The sequence below is a fragment of the Scyliorhinus canicula genome, chromosome 12 (assembly GCF_902713615.1).
Source record: "Scyliorhinus canicula chromosome 12, sScyCan1.1, whole genome shotgun sequence".
In the NCBI taxonomy this organism is placed as follows: domain Eukaryota; kingdom Metazoa; phylum Chordata; class Chondrichthyes; order Carcharhiniformes; family Scyliorhinidae; genus Scyliorhinus; species Scyliorhinus canicula.
This window is the reverse complement of record NC_052157.1, coordinates 142,221,902-142,242,253: the sequence shown is the minus strand read 5'-3', so window position 1 is coordinate 142,242,253 and position 20,352 is coordinate 142,221,902. Positions and strand designations below refer to the sequence as shown.

Here is a 20,352-nt window from a genome sequence, read left to right as displayed (position 1 = left end):
CCACCTTGTGGCCATAGTCAGATTTCTTTCCATGTAAAAACTAAAATGAAAATTTGCTGATGCCCTGTGATGAATCACGGTGTTCTGACTAACATTAAAGACACGATTACAAGGCTTGAGTATTTATTTGAAACTGCCAACTGGGTTAAGGGCAGCCTGTATTTGCGTGAGGAATTGAATGCTTCTCAAGGTAAAGGATGCCAGTGCTGGGGAATGCAACATTTTTTCCATTGTTACCACACAGGATACAGACACCCTGAGCAAGTTTAGCGCTGAGGCAAGGAGCCTAAAGTTCTGGTTAATGTATCTTGTCCCTGACCTGAGAAGACCGTCACCTAATGCGTCCCCGTGACATTTTCTGCTTGCTCATATAGCACCATTGTAGTCTCCCTGAGTGAGATTATTGTGTCAAGACAAGTTGCATTATCAATATGGTGCTGCAGGCCAATGTCCCATTGACAATGTGCTGCAACTGGCTCAGGCTTCTTTAACTGGGACCCTCACAGCTGGCAGAAGAAAAAGACCCTCAATCCCTGAGTTTAAGCATACCCTTAGGGGTTTGTCTGTGATCTCCCACAAAGGTTTGGGTAGACAGAATCTAAGAGAAGGCAGATTTTACATGTTTGGGGAAAGAAAGGAATCTGCTCACCTTCCTCCATATTCGCTTCCGTTCCTGCGTTTTAGGAGGCCGCGTGGAGTTGAGATAATGGTAGCCATATTATTGCACCCCCACCCCACCCCCCAACCTACTCCCTCATATTCCTACTTATTCTGAGAAAAATCAGAATATGAATCAGTTTTCCGCCCACCGACAACTGATGTAAGACTGGAGTCACACTTTGGTCCATAAACAGGGAAAGGCAGCAGGTTTCCATAGAATTCCTACAGTGCAGAAGGAGGCCATTCTGTCCAGTCTGCACTGACCCTCCGAAAGAGAAACCTACTTTGACCCGCTCACCCGCCCTATCTCCAAGAACCCTGTGCATTGATCATGGCCAATCCACCTAACCTGCACATCTTTGGACTGTGGGAGGAAACCGGAGCACCCGGAGGAAACCCACGCAGACACAAGGGAAACGTGCAAACTCCACACAGTCACCCAAAACCAGAATCAAACCCGGATACCTGACGCTGTGAGGCAGCTGTGCACTTTGCCACCGTGCCGTCCCCGTCCCTAAAGGGCGTTAATAAACTACATGAGGTTTTTAAAAAATAACCTAACAGCTTCTATTTTGCTGATGCCATTTTCCAATCTTTCAACTGAATTCCAATTCTCTATCTGCCATGGTGGGATTTGGACCTATAGGGGTATGTTTCCTAGTCCTGCCCACTGTGGGAATCATTGCAGGTGGAACGGATGGAAGATTTGATGGACCATTTGATGAATGATTGACCTCGGCTGGGAATTTTCAGACTCGGGGCGAGTGCGACCGGAAAATCCCGCCTATATTCTCTGGATCTTAGCCTAGGCATCCATAATCTTGGCCCCCGTCATAACCTCAACACTACTGTACATAGACATAATAATAATCGCTTATTGTTGTCATAATATACATCTATGAAATGAAATGAAAACCGCTTATTGTCACAAGTAGACTTCAAATGAAGTTACTGTGAAAAGCCCCTAGTCGCCACATTCCGGCGCCTGTTTGGGGAGGCTGGTTCGGGAATTGAACCGTGCTGCTGGCCTGCCTTGGTCTGCTTTCAAAGCCAGCGATTTAGCCGAGTGTGCTAAACCAGCTGGAGTGCAGACAGGCAGTGATTGATACACAGGATGACCAGTAAGCACACAGAACAGAGCAGCCAATCACCAGACAGGACACTACCACTGTAAAGCCAGAGGGCACCAGTTTTCCCGCTCTCTTGGGACCCAGCCTCTGAGACAGTCAGAGCTCGTGAGCTAGCCAGTGCCAACACCATGCTGGTAGCTAGTAAGTCTGGTCAGGCTAGTACCAGGTCTCCATTCAAGTCAGCATAGTGTCAACCCACAGTTGAACATGTATAATAGTTTAGATGTTAAATAAAATCATGTTGTATCTCATCAAGTGTTGGAAGTCTGTCTCTCGCTACACTGCATCAAGTGCAGTCCACATCGACACAGCTGCCCAACACATCAATTGTCACAAGTAGGCTTCAGTGAAGTTACTGTGAAAAGCCCCTAGTCACCACATTCTGGCACCTGTTCAGGGAGGCTGGTACGGGAATTGAACCCGCGCTGCTGGCCTTGTTCTGCATTACAAGTCGGCTGTTAGCCCACTGTGCTAAACCAGCCCCTGAACATACCGTTTACATGTCAGTACAAGAGCAATTTTCTCAGCTAGTGCAAAGCACTTCTTGCAATGTGTTTCAGATCCTTGCACACTGAGAGAATTGCTCTGGTTGCCTCGGCTGCAGACACATTGGATAGGAGGACTAAATCCAAATGGCCATGAGTCTGCAATAATCTGAATTCACAGCAGCTTTAAACACAGATCATGAGTCAAAGACATTGTTGTCTCCTGTTCTCCTTTAGATATCAGGCAGATCCCAGTTTACAGACAGCCTAATGCATAACATTACAAATTGAGGATCAGCGTTGCATCAAATTTTCTAATATCACCCAACAATATGTCTTATTAAAATCACGCAGAAGGTATTTTCTGTAAAATTTGATATGATTACACATTATATTAAGGAGAATTTAGGGGGCAGCACGGTGGCGCAGTGGGTTAGCCCTGTTGCCTCACGGCGCCGAGGTCCCAGGTTCGATCCCGGCTCTGGGTCACTGTCCGTGTGGAGTTTGCACATTCTCCCCGTGTTTGTGTGGGTTTAGCCCCCACAACCCAAAAATGTGCAGAGTAGGTGAATTGGCCACGCTAAATTGCCCCTTAATTGGAAAAAATGAATTGGGTACTCTAAATTTTAAAAAAATTAAGAATTTAGGCTATTTCTTCACTTTCTCCATAAAGATATTTGATTTTCATAGAATTATAGAATTTACAATGCAGAAGGAGGCCATTCGGCCCATTGAGTCTGCACCGGCTCTTGGGAAGAGCACCCTACCTCCACTCTATCCCCATAACCCAGTAACCCCACCTAACACTAAGGGCAATTTGGACCCTGAGGGCAATTTAGCATGGCCAATCCACCTAACCTGCACATCTTTGGACTGTGGGAGGAAACCGGAGCACCCGGAGGAAACCCACGCACACACGGGGAGAACGTGCAGACTCCACACAGACAGTGACCCAAGCCGGGATTAGATCCTGGGACCCTGGAGCTGTGAAGCATTTTGCTGCTAATACTGTTGCCCCTTAATCATAAAATAATGTTCCCCTTCCTCCCCTGTCTGATGCAGGGCTATGGTTCAGTAGACACCAGCAACCTTCTGGAAACTAGCCCAGTGTCAGCTCTCCATGCGTGAGCCCAGACGCGTGGTGGAGGTGGACTATCCCATCATGTGTGGCCTGGCAACCAAACCTGAACCTGTCCTCAGTCAACAGGTGCCACCGGTTAACAATTAGGAGTATCAGCACTGATTAACTTTTCCCACTCAGGTCTTGGGATCCTGAGGTGAATTGTGGCGTTCGCTATGCTGACCAAGTTGACCACAATCACCCAAGATCAAGTTGCAACTTCCCTGAAGTGTCTGGCACACCACCTGCTACAGGAAATCGTACTCACAGATAGCGTTGGTCAGCGCATCAGGATGGTCATATTGTAGCTATATTGTTGACTCCCATCGCAGATACGGACTGAAGCATTGCAGAATCACCCCTTCAAATGGGAAATCTACGTGGAGATCATTTGTGTGACAACCAAATGAAAATTAACAAATTAGTGAAATTAGCCAAGTTTGAAATATTCTCCACAAGTCCCAGTGATTTAAAGAAAATTATTTCCTGTTCAAATTCCTGATATTACAAAGAAAGGAATTAAGGGGTATATTTTCCATTGGCTGCCGCCACGATCAGGATTCCCGGGGCTCTTGTCAAATTTTATTGAATTTGTGAACACATGGCTGATTAAATCAGACACTGGGAGTACACATATCCATACACTGAACATTCCACATCTTTAGCCATCTATACTGGAATAGAGAACATTGAGATTTATAATATACTAATTCTGAATTGGACTGAAACAACGTATATGGTGCAAACAGCCGTAACCAACTCTCAGACCAATTTGAGCATCATATTGAAACCTCATCACCGCTGGGAAACAGTAAAGTCAGCAAACAGATTCTATTTGAATGGAACACTACAAGAAGGTTTAGCTTATCCAAGAGCTGGAGAGTACAAGCTGATGTGTATCAGCGTCAGTGATGGTTATTGTGTATACTGTAGCTGAGTACAGTGCACTGGTATGGACTGAAAGTAGCCACTCTAGACTTGTTAATGTCCAACAATATGTTGTAACACCGAGACTCTCCTGTCAACCCAAACACTCTGGCTGGCTGTGCTGTTTGCATGTCACTCCCCCACCCACTTGCCATAATTCCACCTTCCACGAAATCCATCAAATCAAGGAACTGAATGTGTTCCCATCCTCCCGAAACCTCGATAACATTTCTCCACACCTTTTGAAGTTGTACCAAACATTTTGAACCCAGCTGCTTAATCTTCAGCAATGCAATTGAAGCTTGGAAATCAGAGTGGGGTTCACAAGAAGTTACAAACAAATCTCTTGTGAACGATCTAACTTTGACCTTCTGCAAAGCTCATGGTCTTTTTAAATAGTCTCTGAATACCTTCTTTGAAGTGGTGTGCAGAAGGTTCACATGCAGCCTGAGATTGGTCGGAATGGGGTCATGCCAAACAGCTTTGCCGCAGAAGGTCACTTTCAGGGTCACTTAATATTTAATAATTATTATAATCTTTATGGTCACAAATAGGCTTACATTAACACTGCAATAAAGTTACTTTGAAAAGCTTCTAGTCACCACATTCCGGCGCCTGTTCGGGTACATGGAGGGAGAATTCAGAATGTCCAAATTACGTAACAGCACATCTTTTGGGACTTAGAACAGTACAGCACAGTACAGGCCCTTCGACTTGTGGGAGGAAACTGGAGCACCCGGAGGAAACCAACGCAGAGGGAGAACGTGCAAACTCCACACAAACAGTGACCCAAGTCAGGAATTGAACCTGGGACCCTGGTGTTGTGAAGCAACAGTGCAAACCACTGAGATACTGTGCTGCCCGCAGAGTCCTGTTATCAATATGGACCACAGTAAATTTACTTTTATGGGGATATTAGTCTTCAGTTTACACATGAATGATTAGAGAGATTTTCCTGGTCCGTTGCCTTCCCCCAGCTCCTGTGTTTCTCTCTATGTATTATTAAAATAACAATTTTGGGTGCATAATTTTCCAAGCCAGACCATCTCTTCTCATTTTGCCCCCCAACAAAACAACCCCTGTTTCTCTTTTGTTGGTTTCCTTAAACTATTCAACAGTAGCAGGTGGAGGTGAATAATGTGCCATTGGTCATCCATTAATATCAGTTTGAGAAGCCAGCCAGGATCATTGCTTTGCCTCTCTTCAATGATGTGACCTAGGTGAGAAACGCAATGGTGTAGGTGAGAATCGGTGCTGTGGTGCCTTGTCTGGCAATAATTGAAATGGGGCCATCTGCAGTCAATAGCCATATGGTGGAAATTGGAGCTGGGCTGAGATCTGTTCCCCAATTGGCAAAAAAATGACTTCATTTCAATCTTTAAAAAAACCAATTCTAAAACTCTTTATTGCTTTGGCTGACATATTCCTCATTCAGAGAAAATTGCTGTACTATCAAGCATGAGCATTCTAGTTACTCTAAAAGAATGCGTTCATGGAGCTGCTGCATGTACACATTCATACTAGAAAGATTTATAACTCCACGTGTAAACTTGTGCACTCAGAACATTCCCAGAATCTACTTGGAATCATTTTTCTCACGGTGTAAATTGCAGCATTGATCCCCATCAAATTATCGTGAACAGATCAATTTTCAATGATGTGTTGTTTGGTGTTGCTGTGTTTTGTAACAATGAATTCATTTGTTGTTTATTGGATGTCATTAAGTAGTGTAAAAAAAAATGTAGGAGATAGATTTCCCCTGGTTGTTTTAGCAAGCACATTGGGCCAGATTGTGATGTTAGAATTACAAGTTGGATTGAAAGCGCTTACTTTATTCATGTGAGTATCTGGGCAGCTAACCTTCCACACCCGCACATGTACAGTTAAAAACGGAGATTAAAAAGTCATTGCTCTACTGCATGCTCCTCCAAAGGTTGTGATGTACCATCAATTGGACACGAGTCGTAGAGAGAGTCCAAATATCTGGCTTTAATAAGCTAAATGTTAACCCGGCAGACGATTTACAGAAAAGGCCGACTGCCGGTCGCAATGGGTTCTTATACCCCTCCCCGTAGGAGGAGCTACAGGCCTCTCGGCCAATTGGAGAGCAGTCACGTGACTCGCCTTAGCCAATTGGCAGAGAGGCACATGACCAGCCTGCGCCAATGGGGAGCGAGATCTCTGCTCAAATGGTAGCACTCCTCTGAGGTGCTGCATAATCTGCGAGCCATACCACCACAGGTTGTACAATAAAGGAATCTTGCCGAGAGTCTTGGCGCTCAAATACATGGAATGATGCGACATTACATTATTTACCTCAGAGGTAAGAACTAAACGGACCGGGCTTGCCCATTTCAGTTAACTCTAATTAACTCTAATATCACTGAGGAGCAACTGCGTTTGGGTGGGCGGGCTGATGCCAGGTTTTTCAGTTGGCAGTGGGGGTAGCGGGCGATATATCCCTTTCCAAAATTCAGCTCAATGTTTTTCAGAGAATCATAGAACCCCGACAGTGCAGGAGGAGACCATTCGGCCCATCAAGTCTGCACTGACCCTCGGAACGAGCACACTATCTAGATCTACTACCACACCCCACCCTATCCCCGCAACATGACCTGTACATCCCTGGACATTAAGGGGCAATTTATCATGGCCAATCTATCATGGCCAATCCAACCTAACCTCCATATCTTTGGACTGTAGGAGGAATCGGATCGGAGCACCCGGAGGAAACAGGAAGTGAAAAACCCACACAGACAGTCACCCAAGGTTGGAATTGAACCCAGCTCCCTGGTACTGTGTCACCGTGCGAGCCTCTTTCTTTTCATTAAAAGTTTGTGTAATGTTAAAATCCCGCCACCAGAAAATGCCACCAACTATGGAAAGCAAACCAAAGACATCGGGCGCGATTCTCCACTCCCCACGCCATGTGGGAGAATCGCGGGAGGGCCCCCCGACAAAATTCACGTCCCCCTCATGCCCCCCGCGATTCTGCACCCCCCCCCCCCCCCGCTCGGAAGAATTGCCGCTCGCCGTTTTTCACTGCGAACAGCGATTCTCCGACCCGGATGGGCCGAGCCGCCCGCCGTTCGCGGCCGTTTCACGACGGCGGCAAACACACCTGGTCGCTGCCGTCGTGAAACGGGAGTGAGAAGCCCGTTTGGGACTTGTAGGTGGCCTAGAAAGGAAAGAGCACCACGACTGGGCTCGGGAGGGGACAGGCCCGCGATCGGTGCCCACCGATTGTCGGGCCGGCGTCCAAATCGGACGCACTATTTCCCCTCCGCCGCCCCGCAAGATCAAGCTGCCACGTCTTGCGGGGCGGCTGTGGGGAAAGACGGCCAAAGCGCATGCGCGGGTTTGTGCCGTCCGCGCCATGACGTCAGCCGCGCATGCGCGGGTTGGAGCCGGCCAACCAGCGCATGCGCGGCTGACGTCATTAGGCGTCATTATCGGCGCGACGCCCCCACGGCCGAGATTTACGGAGCGCCGCTCCTAGCCCCGCCGGTAGGGGAGAATAGGGGGCGAGGAGCGGCCTCCGAGGCCGTCGTGAAACTCGGCCGAGTTCACGACGGCCCTCCCGATTTTTCCCGGGAGCGGAGAATTCCGCCCATCAACTTTGCCCTAAAATGTTCTCCCCTTTGTCTCCTTTAGCTCAATTATAGGCTCTGGAGAATTAGGACGAATGAGCCACATTACACCGAGCAACATATTAAATATATTTTCCTGCCATGATTAATTTCCTTTTTGAGCTAATGCATTTATTAATTCATTTAAAGTACACAGATTAACAGGTCCATTTAAATAGTGCAGAGTATGCTTGAGGCGACAAATAGATTTTTTTCTCCTTAATGAGGGCACATTTTCCTGAGAAGTCATTTAACAAATTATAGGCAGCGGAGAAATTGTGGTTGTTGGACTTTGTGTTTGCTACATTAAAAGGTGAACATTGGTCCTCAAGGTTCCAATTGCGTTGACAGATAATTCAAGATAAACAAGAACTTTCATTTATACAGCACCTTTCAGAATCTATGGCAGCCTCAAAGTGTTGTATAGCAAATAAAGCATATTTTCAAGTATAGTTACTGTTGTGATGTTGGGTAATACAGTTGCGAATTTCACAAGTAAACATCAAAAACAGCTGTGACACAATGACCAAGTTACCTGTTTTGTTGCTATTGATTGAGGGATAAATCTTGGCCAGGTTTATATGCTGACGTCTCTGGAATGGAGATTGACCCTTTCGTCTTCTGACTTAGAGATGAGAGGTCTATTGCTGGTTCAACTGAAGCATCTTTATCATTTTACTGTATTAGAACAGATATTAAAATCCATAATTAAGAATGTTTACATTGAATCTGTTAATTTACCGACATTTACTCCACGTTTAATGGGTTGCCTTTCTATGCATACCTTGAGGCTTGATTGTCAAGGCAACAAGAAATTGTAATATTTCTCCTTTGTCATATCTTTGTCATATTTCTTATATACTGGAAGACAGGTTGTTGTGGGTTGTAGGTATGGTAATTGGAATAAGAGACAAAGGTGACAAAAGCAACAGTAAAAAGTGGTTTTGATATGTGAATAAACCGAGGAACTTCAATCAGGATTTCCATAAGGCAAAAAACAGGCGTAGCTTTGAAGTGGATTGTTTTAGCTCAAATGGAGATGTGCAAGTTGTAAAAGGTGTGAGTGAGTAAGGTAAAGATAGGGAATGTTTACCTTTAAAACATAATGGCTGAAGTAAAGAACGGAGTTTGTTCAATTCTGGGAAGAAAGCACTTCCAAAGAGACTGATTGAACCAATATTGAGACCAAAGGGACGGATTGCTGCTTAGATCTCCCAGAAGACAACAGGATATTGGTCAGAATTCTCATAAAATGGTGTGAAGGTGACCAGACTTGGAGAACCCTTTGGTGTCGGCCTCCAAGGACACCGCAAGAGAAAAGGGACACTGTGTGTTCACAATTACTTGAATTATATAGATTTTACAATCGATAAGGATAGTTGCAAAACAAAAAAAGGGAAAGTTAGCTCTGAGGATAGTTGAAGTTAAGGGGCGGGATTCTCCGTCCCACTGCATTTGTTTTCTGGTGTCCCCCCCCCCCCCCCCTCCACCGGCAGGGCGAATCTCCGTCCCGCAACCGGCCAATGGGGTTTCCCGTTGTGGGCACCCCCACGCCGTCGGGAATCCGCGGATGTGACTGCGCTGCTGGCGAAGAGGAGGATCCCGTCAACAGAAAATCCCGCCCAGGATCTTTTGGAACTGTTTTAAAGTATTGTATCCTGTGTGAAGTTATTATCGTGTTTAAGTGTTTTGTTTATTTTAAAGAAATGTTTACGATAAAGTCATCGCAAATAGTTGGTGACATAATTTCCTAATTTTAGAACATCTCCTCATAACATACAAATTGCAAAAACCATTTTGGCAGCTGTTTCAAGTTTCCCTTTGGGATTTCAGCAGCGTGGTATTTTCCAGCTGTCAGGCCTTAATAAGAGCTATTCGAATCATTCAGTCCCTATTTCAAAGAAAGAAGATTTAATCTGTACATTCCAATGAACTGCAGCACACTGGCAAGGGTTCTGTGTTTGATTACTTATCTTGCTATTAGGCAGGGGAAGGCACATTCTGTCTCATAGGTGACATGAGGTCTGTTTATAAAAGAGGTGAGTGATCCTGAAGCAAATCGTAAAATTGACTGTGAAACTGAAAACAAAAAATCATCCGTACTGTTATGTTGAAAATATTAGATTCTCGCTGGCAGCAATGAGGAGTGAGGGGGAGAGGGAAGTAGCAGCGAATAACTTGATGTCAAGTCTGTGGATTTAGGATTGGAGTGGTCTGGCTCAGACCAACATTGCTGCAGTCTGTGGATTTAAACGCACCCCTTTGGTGCTACTTACAGGCTCCTGGCTGCTCACACTGCTGACTGCTCACTGTATCCTGTAAATGCTCAGAGACCCTTTAGTGATGTGGGAGCCCACCCAGGTCACCCTGCTGGGAACCCTGAAACACCAGCAGTATCAGCAAGGCAATGGGTGTGGCCAAGCTCATTCAGTGGCCCACCAAGTGTTAGCACTCCTCAGAAACCTTGCCCCACTGCACAGGAATCAGGGACTTAGCAGAGCCAAAGGACAACAGCACTGTGGTCTTCAGAACCCTCCATGGTATTCTGCTCCTCTCAGAATTGAGGCCTCACCAGTGGATTCCCACTCCTCAGGATCACCAGCTGTCTCCTCCTGGTGAGACTGGCAGCACTGACTGCCTCTGCCACCACCTCCCAGGCACTGTTAAATATGACTGACTTGAATCTGCGGCCCAGTCCTGGGGAAGAGGGTGACCCGCCTCTCCTCATTGGCATCGAGCAATTGTTCCATCTCAGGCTCCCGAAATCTAAGCCATCTCCGTGGCTTAGAAACAGCTCCAACAGTCAGGCACCTTAGCGCTAATTCCGGCCTCAACTGTTACACTGCCTGCTGGGTCGGGAATTGCTTCTAATTGTCACCGGCAGAGTGCTGGTCCATTTAGATGTCCTGAATCATGGAACGAATAGCGCCCTAAATGGAAACACGAATCAGACACTGTTCAGTCCTGGAAGAAACACTAGTCTCCCAAATGGAGAATCTAGCCTATTGCCTGGAACAACTTCATATCTTTGTTTTAGTCCGATGCTGGACTTGACAATGCCATCTCCATAAATGAGGCCAAATTTTCACCTTGGTGCAGACAGTGTGTGCTGGCATCTTTTGTACTGTGATTTATCATAGAATCATAGAATTTACAATGCAGAAGGAGTACATTTGGTTCATCGAGTCTGCACCGGCCTTTGGAAAGAACACGCCACTTAAACCCACGCCTCCAACCTATCCCCATAACCCTGTAACCCCACCTAACCTTTTTTATTTGGACACTAAGGGCAATTTATCATGGCCAATCCACCTAATCTGCACATCTTTGGACTGTGGGAGGAAACCAGAGCACCCGGAGGAAACCCACGTGGACACAGGAATAACGTGCAGACTCCGCACAGACAGTGACCCAAGCCGGGAATCAAACCTGGGACCCTGGAGTTTTGAAGCAACTGTGCTAACCACTGTGCTACCATGCTGCCCTGAAGTGGGGTGACAGCTCTGGCTGATTTAGCACACTGGGCTAAATCGCTGGCTTTTAAAGCAGACCAAGCAGGCCAGCAGCACAGTTTGATTCCCGTACCAGCCTCCCCGGACAGGCGCCGGAATGTGGCAACTAGGGGCTTTTCACAGTAACTTCATTGAAGCCTACTCGTGACAATAAGCGATTTTCATTTCATTTCATTAAAAAAATGTTGACACTTGAATGACAAGCATTCTGCTTTGAAATTAAAATGAGTATCTTCAATTCTTTCCATTATATGGAGCATTCAATTGTTTAGACAGCTGTGGCCATTACAAATGTTTGCCTGAGTTTCAAGTGATGGTTTCCACATAGTAGATGTTCCTTTCATCTGAGAACGAATGACAGTTTTAAGAGGCTGTAATAACAGATTTTGTCTTTGATATGTTTTCTGGTTTGTTGACACAAACTAACAAACGTATCAGAAAGGTTTTTCACATGGCAGATTCTATTTTTTCTTAGTACCAATAACAATGTGTTTGATGGAGGTTTTTATTAGATAGTATGAGGTTTATATTCTCCCCATAGAATGAAAAATAATTTTCATTGGTATTGCATGGAATTTGAGGTTCGTAGATTTTGGAAACTGGGTACATAGGGGTGCATGGAGGAGGTATAGCAGGGGTGGGCAAACTACGGCTCGCGGGCCGCATGCGGCCCGCCAAAGGAATTTCTGCGGCCCTCCAAGTCATTAAAAAAAAAAAAAAATTTAAAAAAATTTTTTTTTTTTTTAATAATTTTTTTTTAAGGTTAATGGGGGGCTGTTGGGTTACTTACTAGTATAGGGTGGATAGGTTGACTTGAGTAGGATGATCATTGCTCGGCACAACGTCGAGGGCCAAGGGCCTGTTCTGTGCTGTACTGTTCTATGTTCTATATAGGGCGCCCAGAATCATAACCGGGTGAAGTAATTATTTTACTTAATATACTATGCGGCCCTTTGTGAATTGTGAATTTCTGAATGTGGCCCTTGCACGGAAAAGTTTGCCCACCCCTGAGGTATAGTGTGGTAGGGGGTGTGGATGAGGGGAGTGAAGGAGTGAGGAGTGAGGTTTAAAAGACCTTTAAATAATGCCAGCCTCTGCGCTGCCGTTGCCGAGAACTGAGGTGGGCTTTCCCATCAGCCCGCATCCGGACCTGCATTCCTCCTGCACTGGATCATTGCTCATAAACTGCAGTGGAAACCTGAACACTGTGCCAAAAACTCTGGGCAAATCCGCACGTCAGGTGAGTGCATAGTTTGCAACCCGCAAAATGGCCGCCTTGCAAAGCAAGAGGAAAGTCTACTCCATGGTCACAATGCTTCTTACATGTTACTTCTTTCACAAAAGTTCTCTGAACTGATCTTTGGAGATCACCCTTTCATTTTAAAATGAGTTAAACTTCAAGCTTTTCTGTTAGCTGAGGATGGCTCATCATGTTAAGTGTATTGTGCTGAGGAGATCTTATTTGATGGGATGTAGAAACTACATTTATTTGATGACACAATGCTCAAATCTACTTTGACAATCATAAGAGCAAACAATGGTGGAAATGTATGGATCTATCATTCACGTCCTTTGTTTTTAAACTATAAAATAGAATGAAATCTTTCATGACCCCAGGATGTCACAATGTGGTTTGCCATGAACTAGTACTTTTGGAGGACACAACCACTCCACTGTGGGACATGTAGCACCCAATTGTCTCACAGCAAGCTCCTTCAAATAGCTATGTGATAATTGCTCTATTTTCTTTTTGTGAAAAGGGAAAAATATTAGCCGGGATGTCCTTCTTTGAAATAGTGTCATGGGATCTTTTATATCCACTTTAGAGGGCATGTCACGTTTTAACACCTCTTCCCAGAGACTGTGCCTCCATAACTGTCTGTGCAGAGTCTGCATGTTCTCCCCGTGTGTGCGTGGGTTTCCTCCCACAGTCCAAAGATGTGCAGGTTAGGTGGATTGGCCATGATAAATTGCCCTTAGTGTCCAAAAGGTTAGGTGGGGTTACTGGGTTACGGGGATAGGGTGGAGGTGTGGGGCTGAAGTAGGGCGCTCTTTCCAAGAACCGGTGCAGACTCAATGGGCTGAATGGCCTCCTTCTGCACTGTAAATTCTATGTATCTATGCTTTTATAACGCAGCATTGCAGCATCCGCCTGGACTATGGGCTACATCCTAGAGTTCTAAAGGAGATAGCTGAAGAAATAGTGGAGGCGTTAGTTATGATCTTTCAAAACTCACTGGAATCAGGGAAAGTCCCAGAGGATTGGAAAATCGCTGTTGTAACCCCCCTGTTCAAGAAGGGAACAAGAAAAAAGATGGAAAATTATAGGCCAATTAGCCTAACCTCGGTTGTTGGCAAAATTCTAGAATACATCGTTAAGGATGAGATTTCTAAATTCTTGGAAGTGCAAGGTCGGATTAGGACAAGTCAGCATGGATTTAGTAAGGGGAGGTCGTGCCTGACAAACCTGTTAAAGTTCTTTGAAGAGATAACAAATAGGTTAGACCAAGGAGAGCCAATGGATGTTATCTATCTTGACTTCCAAAAGGCCTTTGACAAGGTGCCTCACGGGAGACTGCTGAGTAAAATAAGGGCCCATGGTATTCGAGGCAAGGTACTAACATGGATTGACGATTGGCTGTCAGACAGAAGGCAGAGAGTTGGGATAAAAGGTTCTTTTTCGGAATGGCAACCGGTGACAAGTGGTGTCCCGCAGGGTTCAGTGTTGGGGCCACAGCTGTTCTCTTTATATATTAACGATCTAGATGACGGGACTGGGGGCATTCTGGCCAAGTTTGCCGATGATACAAAGATAGGTGGAGGGGCAGGTAGTATTGAGGAGGTGGGGAGGCTGCAGAAAGATTTAGACAGTTTAGGAGAATGGTCCAAGAAGTGGCTGATGAAATTCAACGTGGGCAAATGCGAGGTCTTGCACTTTGGAAAAAAGAATAGAGGCATGGACTATTTTCTAAACGGTGACAAAATTCATAATGCTAAAGTGCAAAGGGACTTGGGAGTCCTAGTCCAGGATTCTCTAAAGGTAAACTTGCAGGTTGAGTCCGTAATTAAGAAAGCAAATGTAATGTTGTCATTTATCTCAAGAGGCTTGGAATATAAAAGCAGGGATGTACTTCTGAGGCTTTATAAAGCACTAGTTAGGCCCCATTTAGAATACTGTGAGCAATTTTGGGCCCCATACCTCAGAAAGGACATACTGGCACTGGAGCGGGTCCAGCGGAGATTCACACGGATGATCCCAGGAATGGTAGGCCTAACATACGATGAACGTCTGAGGATCGTGGGATTATATTCATTGGAGTTTAGGAGGTTGAGGGGAGATCTAATAGAAACGTACAAGATAATGAATGGCTTGGATAGGATGGACGTAGGGAAGTTGTTTCCATTAGCAGGGGAGACTAGGACGCGGGGGCACAGCCTTAGAATAAAAGGGAGTCACTTTAGAACAGAGGTGAGGAGAAATTTCTTCAGCCAGAGAGTGGTAGGTCTGTGGAATTCATTGCCACAGAGGGCGGTGGAGGCCGGGACATTGAGTGTCTTTAAGACAGAAATTGATAAATTCTTGATTTCTCGAGGAATTAGGGGCTATGGGGAGAGAGCGGGTAAATGGAGTTGAAATCAACCATGATTGAATGGTGGAGTGGACTCGATGGGCCGAATGGCCTTACTTCCACTCCTATGTCTTATGGTTTTATGGACTACTCGCTCAAGCCATTAGAACAGGACTTGAATGCTCAATCTTCTGATTCAGGGGTGAGACTGCTACCACTGAGTCACATCTTCCCATTTTAATCAAGGTATATTTTTAAACTGTGTAATGAACTCTATTAAACTGAGTCACTGATGAGCAGTAATCCTGCAATGGTGCACTCTATAGCATGCAGTGTATCTCCCACTCTTTCGGAGTTGGAAACGTGTAACTTTAATATGTCACGTATTATTGTTTTTTTTTATTAACATCCTGTTACTTTTCATCATACTCAATGCAAAGTGTTATCCCGCTCCAGTATAAATCTCCAATTCAGTCTCAGTCTGCTTTCCCACAGGTATTTGTGATATAATCAACAATCACTCGATTGAATTGGGGCCTTGTAAATTACTGCCACTGGCCTCTTAGATCATTTTTAAATGATCACTGCAAGAGTATTTGTCTTGGGTCGAATCCTAGGCTTAAAGAATATGAGATCATGAGACATACTATTGCTCCAGGACTGACATAGCAGGGAAAATACCAGCATAAATGTCAGCGATCATTATACAAAGTAGTTAGAAACAGGAGGGCAATAATTGAACATGTTTTTTGTGAATGTTCTTTCGAAGATGGCAGTTCCAGAATTTCAGGTATCCAGATTCAGGCGAGTCTGAATTATGAGGAAGGTTTTAACCCACTCTCCTGGCAGAAACAGGGCAGGGAAGGCAGTTGAAATGGCCATGAGAATTCATCTCCAGTAAACCGAATGCCTTCCCCTCGCCGAAGTATAGCTAAATAGGAGTCAGAACCGGTGCTAATATTATCCACAAGACCTGTGAACTTTAGTGCGCAGCACCTTCTTTGGTACAAATGAAGCTGCTGAGAAGCTATCAACACTTGAAGGCAGGTGGAAAATGTCAGAACCTTGGATAAAAATGCTCATATTAGTGTGTGACTCGCTGGCTACACTCATTCCTTTTGTTGATGTGCTGTCAGTTTCTTAAGAATTTCTTTTGGAGTCCAGATTAAGTGACTTGAATACCTTGGTGGTTGATGCAACATGAATCCTGGTACCTCATAGCCTGCCTCTAAGAACAGCAGTATACTTTGGAAACAAATCTGTTCTGTCAGCTTTTACTTTGTCACCATTCATTGAAACGATTGCCGTGTGTTAATGTTTGTCCTTTTATGCTGCAAGAGAATGGTCATTATTGTTTTGTGTCTGAGGATAAGCTGAAGTTGGGTATCTGGGCAGGGGGCACTTTACCCATGCTCCCATCAACACGGTCCATTGTTCTCAGATGTGCCTTTCAAGTACATAGAACATTACAGCACAGAACAGGCCCTTTGGCCCTCGATGTTGTGCCGAGCCATGATCACCCTACTCAAACCCACGTATCCACCCTATACCCGTAACCCAACAACTCCCCCCCTTAACCTTACTATTAGGACACTACGGGCAATTTATCATGGCCAATCCACCTAACCCGCACATCTTTGGACTGTGGGAGGAAACCGGAGCACCCGGAGGAAACCCACGCACACACGGGGAGGACGTGCAGACTCCACACAGACAGTGACCCAGCCGGGAATCGAATCTGGGACCCTGGAGCTGTGAAGCATTTATGCTAACCACCATGCTACCATGCTGCCCTTATGGAAAAGCCACGATTCACCCCTCCGTTTATCATTGAAGGATGAGGATAAAATTACATTTTGCTGATTTGGATTAATACATTTTGAGGCCCTATCTGCCCTCTAAGGTTGCCGTGAAAGTTCCTATAGCGCTATTCAAAGAACAGGGGGGGGGGGGGGGGTTATTCCCTTTTTCCTGGAATTCTGGCCAACAATCATCCCTCAATCAAAACAGTTTATCTGGCCATTATCACATTGCTGTTAATGGGAACTTTCTGTGAGCAGATTGACTGCTGCATTGCCTACATTACAACAGGCACTTTAACAGTACCTAATTGGTTGTTAAGCACTTTGAGACATGAGACGAGTTATATAAATGCAAATTTCTTTCTTTCTTTCTTTTTCTCTCTCTTCCTGTCTTTCTTTCTCTCTCTTTCTCCCTCTTTCTTTCTTTCTTTCTTTCTCTCTTTCTCTCTATCACTCTCTCGCTCTCTCTTCTTTCTGTCTCTCTCTTTCGCTCGCTCTCTTTCTTTCTCTCTCTTGCTTTCTTTCTCTCTCTCTGTTTCTTTCTCTCTCTCTCTCTCTCTCTTTCTCCCTCTCTCTTTCATTCTCTCTCTCTCACTTTCTCTCTCTCTCTCTTTCTTTCCCCTTTCTTTCAGGCCATGCACCAACTGCCAGCAAGAGCAAAGGCAGATGGCCGGCTGTGGACTGAGCCTCTGGTCGAATTCAGCCACTGGGAGATTGGCTATAATTTCGCCCTATAATTTCCATTTGCCACCTCCACACGTCAGCAGTCATGAGAATTGAAATTCTGCATTTCCCTACCTCATAACACCAACATGAATTCTCCAGGCGAAGTCTTGGCGATCCATCTCAGCAGACCATCTCAAAAGTTCGGCAATTACTTCTTCAGCAATGTACAAGGTCAACGGCCGAGATTTTCCAGCCCTTGCTGCTGGTGGGATCTTCAAGTCTTGCTGAAGGCAATCCCCCATGGTGGGTTCCCTGGCGGTGGGATGGGTGAGCCATACAAAACATGGTAGACATGATGGGACTGGAAAATCCCACCAGCGGTCAATGGCGAACCTCCTCCGATGCTAGAAAACACACTGCGGGAGATGGGGGTCGGGGAGGGGGATGGGATGGGGGGGGGGGGTTGGGGGGAAGAAAATCCTGTCCAATAAAAAATCATGCTAATTGATAAATCCACAGATTTCAAGAAAATGTAATAATGATGCCTACAGTGCAGACGGAGGCCATTTGGCCCATCGAATCTGCACCTCCCCTCCGAAAGAACACCCTACCTAGACCCACTCCCCACCCTATCCCTGTAACTCCACCTGACCTGCACATCTTTGGACTGCGGGAGGAAACCCGAGCACCTGGAGGAAACCCACGCAGACACGGGGAGTACATGCAAACACCACACACATAGTCCCCCAGGGTCAGAATTGAACCCGGGACCCTGGCGCTGTGAGGCAGCAATGCTAACCACTGTGCCACTGTGCCGCCCCGTTACAGGTGTGATTGTTTAGACAGTGTCCTTTGGCGTTGACAATGTATGATGCTGACCGTGGAAGGTCACAGTTACTGTGCGGAGGTTTGTGGCAGTTCACCTTGGAGCTTGGAAGAAAATAAATTGCTTTTGATATCTCTGTTTCAATTACTTCGGAGGAACATTTGGAAGCTAAGAATGCGACACGTTTCTAAAACCTGTAGTCTGAGAATGGCATTGTCCAAAGTGTGAAATAAAAATAGAAAACGCTGGATAAACTCAGCAGGTCGGGCAGTGTCTGTGGTGAGAAACGGAGTTAAGGCTTTGGATCTAAATGACCCTGCTACAGATTTCAAGAAGGGCAGGAAATGATGTAAACCACGTTGTGCCATTTGTGATATGGTAATTTAACTGACACATTCCTCCTCCGGATTTCTCCATCCACGCATGGAAGCTGCATCTGTTAAAGAAACTGTAGCTTACAAATTATAAATCACAACGAAAAGAGCTGCCAGGTTTTTTGTGGTGACCTATTTTGTTTCAATGAATTGATAAATGGCCAAGATGAGACTGTTTATTCAGTACCGATGGAGCAAATTCCTAACACATTAGTGCTCAGTGCAAGATAGATTGCACTTCAAAGCAAAATGAAAAATTGGCCTTCCTTCCCTACCTTCTTTACGGAATTTCTTCAGTATTTACAGGGGCATGGCCACAGGGCAAAGGTTATTCTGGTTCTGAAATTGAGCATTTTGATCCCTTACAACAATTCGTCTTTGCCTTAATGATATCTGTAGTTAAACCTTCCTCAGAGTGTAGCCAATAAATGTTGCACATTTAGCTTCTCACTATAAAACACCAGTGTCTGACAGGCCAATTGTTTCAAGGGAACTTTCATTTCCTAAACACTAAAGACCAGTTAGTTGTGTAACCATTTACCGAAACAATAATGGATGAGTAAAGGCTGTAATCATAAAGCATGAGTTAGCTAGTTACGAATCTGTTGTGCGCAGAATGATTAAATTATGTTCCAACACAGATGAATTTCAAAGTTTTATTGTGGCTTTCATAATCGATATAATGGATTGGAAATCTACCCAGTTAGCGGATATTATATACTACAAATCGAGGCCCATTGCGGGAGCTTAAGGTGCAGCTTATTCCCTGCCAATGTGTTCTATGCAGTCGCAGCTTTTACAATTTTAGGTGACCAACATTGCAGTTTGTTAGAGTTACAAGAGGCATGAGCAGTGATGCTAAGAGTAGTGTAACTGAGAAGACAAGCCTTGCACATCCAGTCATATAGCACCCATTCCTAGAGGTCAAACAGCCTACTGTTTGATGTGTAAGTTCAATAAGATCCAAAATTGTACTTCCCACTATATTGGTGAAGACCAAAAGGTCATTTCAGGTCCCAGGCCTCAAACAGGCCCTTTGAAAATGCAAATAAAGTGTTTAACACCCGATTGAGGTGACTCATTCATCCTGAGACAGGCAGTGTTGCCATTGGCTGCGTTCAGGAAAATCAGGTCTACATCAAATCTATCCAATCATTGCCACTGCTGCTCGATGTGTTCACCAGCACTATTTCCCACCTGCCCATCACTGTTACCTCCATCTCTGCTCACCTCAAGATCTTCCCATCCAATCATCATCACTGCCTCGCCATCCAATCGTCGCTGAAGTCTGTCCGCCTCTTAACCGTTACTTCTCCACCCAATCATCATCGCTAACTCCCTGATTGGTCACCTCTACCACACCACCCGCTGGTCAGGCACATTCTCCAATCTGGCTATCCCCTTCACAGTTTCTCCTCTTCTTTGACAAAGAGTCATCGGACTCGAAACGTTAGCTCTTTTCTCTCCCTACAGATGCTGCCAGACTTGCTGAGATTTTCCAGCATTTTCCCTTTCGTTTCAGATTCCAGCATCCGCAGTAATTTGCTTTTGTCCTCTTCTTTCATTGCCCGAGAATCCCTACGGCAAGAGCAGCTTCAACCACGCTTCACTAGCGAGCTGCTGGCTGACCTTTTGGACTTATTTGCACTTCA

General features: G+C 45.2%; 1 protein-coding gene across 2 annotated transcripts in view; it reads left to right on the top strand.

Moving 5' to 3' along the window:
* ankrd13b (ankyrin repeat domain 13B) overlaps window positions 1-20,352 on the top strand; it is a 455,805-nt gene that overhangs the window by 288,170 nt on the left and 147,283 nt on the right. The window lies entirely within an intron of this gene.